Below are 3,490 nucleotides of genomic sequence, written 5' to 3'. Positions count from 1 at the left end.
TAGGGGTTACACATGGTGGTATCAGAGCCATTGGTTTTAAACACTCAGACTATGGATGAGTCCTAAAATTTGGATTTTCAAGATATTTTAAAAAAATTGTGTCACCTTATTTTTTGAGTTTTAAATATATTTGAGATTCCTAATGCTAGTCTAACTTAGGTTCAATTTCTCTCTGTAGAGCCTTGTAGATTTATCTGATGAGTGTTGGTAGAGGTTGTAGGCTAGGACGTGGCCATGGTTGAGGGCGAGCGACTCGACTTTCTATTATAATAGATAATTCTATGTCACCTCGAGATCATCCTTTTACGTATGTATATCCGTCTATTTTTACTGATGATCCAGTTACACGTACAAGAGACCCTCCCGTTATTAAGGACGAGGACATTAATTTGGATAGGATGCCACTAATAGAGATGTCTTTCGTATGTTTCGAAGAGTTACTAGAGTCCCTGGTAATATGTCTGCGATCAAGATTTCAAAGTCTTTGGTAGCTGCTGGAGTAGTTCCGCTCAAGGGCATTACTAGTTGACCTTCAACTTACACTGAGTATTGGTTGGAGGATATAAAAAGGATTATGGGTGAGATGGATTTGAGGCCTGAACATAAGTCAAAAGGAGCCCTAGCTATGTTGAAGAAAAAATAGTTTTCAATGGTGGCAAACGATTTCCTGTAGTATTATGGAGAATCAATTGACTTAGGATATTTTCAAGGCACGTTTTCGGATTCGCTACATCATGAGAGATACCTGTAGGAGCGACGCCAAGAGTTTTATAAGTTGGAGCAAGGTGATATGTCTATTATGGATTATGAGAGTGAGTTTATCATTGAGCCACTATGCTACTGGACTGGTTGACACTAAGTTGGATTGGTGCTTGAGATTCGAGAATGAACTCAGGTATTAAACCAGGAGTCAAAATTCTACCCACTGGGAGATGAACTTTGATGCCTTGGTTAAGATAACCAAGACTGATGAAGAGATAGAACGAGTGAGTATGGAACACATGATAGATAAAGATCGAAACCAATTCAGAGACCTTCTGGTTCTGTTGACTCTTCTGCATGCCCCAGCAAGAGAGGTAGGGGTGAGTCTCCTCAGAGCGATGCGAGTGCCAAAATTAAGGCGTCAAGTTCGTCAATTATGACGCCTTCTAGTTAGGGTGGTTTTTTGGGTTACAGACTTACCATCATGCGAGCACTGTGGGAGATGCCATTTTATTGAATACAGGAAGAAGTTGGGTATATGTTTTAGATGTGGTTCCGGTGACTATTTCCTAAGGGATTATCCCGAGCCAGATCCTACAGTTTAGACACCAGCTCGTACTTAGAGTACAATTCAGAATCTAACAGGGGGTCATAATCAGGAGAGAGCATTGGGATCGTCTAGTAGAGGTTGAGCTTCTCAGAGTAGGGGTCCATCCATATATGAGGCCAGACAGCCTGGGTTGGTTTATGCTGCTAGACGTCAACGGGATCTCGATGAGACTAATGTGATTACAGGTACTGTTAATATTCATTCAGTTCCCTACTTTTCCTTGTTTGATAATGGATCTACCCATTCCTATGTGTTGCATTCCATTTCTTAGAGCCTTAATATCCCCGTTGAGAATACTGAGAGTTTGGTGATAGTTTAGAGTCTCCTAGGTCAGTTCATAGAGTTAGGTCGATGGAGACTCAATTTCTGCATCTATTTACATCAAGTAAATTTTGAGGATGGAATTTACTTTAGGGGGAGAGTTGTCACATCCCAAATTAGGGCCTAAATTTTTTTTAAAAATTTTCGAGAACTAAATTGAAATTAATTAAATTCGGGGACTAAAATAAAATTTTAGTTAAATTTATACCCAAATCAGAAAGTAACTAAAGCCCAAGGACCTACAATGTAATTTACCCATTTTTCTTTTTGGTTGAGTTTAAAACCCTAAAAATAAATATTTTCCTCTTTTAAAACCTCATTCTCTCTCTTTTCAAGTTTTTCTCTTTTAGTAAAAATATTTAATCGACGCTTCGTTGTTGATCGTTGTTCCATTTTCAGCACCTCCTGTACCATCGTGTTCCTTACGTCATCCCGAGTCCACTGATGTCCTCTTGTCTCTGTTGTCACAAATGTGTGAATGGTGAGAAAGGTTAAGTTTTCAACGTTGTAAAATTGAGCTCTTTGACTTTCACCGCTATGAACCGAGCTTGGTAAGTGTCTCGAAACCCCTTCCAAAGCATATAGGAATTTTTTCGTAATTGTTTCAACCCCTGAAGATCTTGCATGTGCCCCCACGGGCCGCCGCTGCGCATGGGGAAGTCTCACCCTCTAGTGGGATTTTAGAAAGTTGGTCGACCCGATCCGAATCGCCTGCCCAACCCGACCCGCCTATTTGACCTAATCTGATCTGACTTGACCTGACCCAATCCAGCCTGAACCGAATGGGTCATCTATTAACTATTTGACCGATTGTTGACCGTTGATCGGTCATTGACCATTGACCAACGTTAACATTTTTCAAAAACCTCTATCTTGATGTTTTTCGATGTCGTGAGCCTGATTTTCTGATCTGTTTTGCTAAATTTTTACCCAAAAGCCCTGAATTGAGCCCGTTAATATGAAAATGCTTAGTATTTTTTAGCATTTTTGCTTGTTTATTTGAGATTTGGTTATGGAATTGATTCAAAAAAATATTTTTATGAAGGTACTCGTGTTTTACCCGACCGAGGGTTGGTTAGATCCGGTGCTTCCCGGTCGTTAGATTCACTTGATATACGTTCTTCGAGAGTTACTCATATGTTTCTATAAATTGTTTAAATAGAGGTTATTATTATTCATATCAAGATTGTGATATAGATTTTCCAATTCGTAGGATCTAACACTGTCGTTGATCAGATCGGCAAACTCGATAGTAGGTTTCCTAATCAGACTACTCAGACATGTACATGTGTGTTTCCTGATGGCGTTGAATTAATCTTTTAAACTATTTATCTGAATTATTTTAGATTTCTGATGGTACTGAATATTTTTACGACACAATACTCTGGTGATTAGATGGGGTAGTGTTCATTTTTTTAAAACATGTTTGATGAATTGCTTTTTTTCTGAAGTATTTTGTCTTTATGTTTTTATACAAAGTAAAAAAACACACTGAGCTTTTTAGCTCATTCTGTAAATTTTAACCTTTTTAGATAGTAATAGACCTTATATTAGGAGACTTGGCATCAGGAGGACCGACTACTCCTATTTTGTACCACTGTATATCTCTATATGTCTTTAGTTATAATTTGGTGGCACATGTTTTTGCTACTGTCTTGGTATATTTTTATTACCTGTATTTTATTATGTATATGTTTTACACGGTTTTCTGATATATATATATATAGTGTGTGTGTGTGTGTGTGTGTGTGTGTGTGTTTATCGTATGAATCTTTCTTGTGACTAATTCCATATTATACTATTATATGAATTCTAACGTTGTTTTAAATATGAAAATAATTTCTAAATACGATATGT

The sequence above is a fragment of the Hibiscus syriacus genome, unplaced genomic scaffold (genome assembly GCF_006381635.1).
Source record: "Hibiscus syriacus cultivar Baekdansim isolate YM2019G1 unplaced genomic scaffold, ASM638163v2 tig00112293_pilon, whole genome shotgun sequence".
In the NCBI taxonomy this organism is placed as follows: Eukaryota; Viridiplantae; Streptophyta; class Magnoliopsida; order Malvales; family Malvaceae; genus Hibiscus; species Hibiscus syriacus.
Note: the sequence above shows the minus strand (reverse complement) of the source record.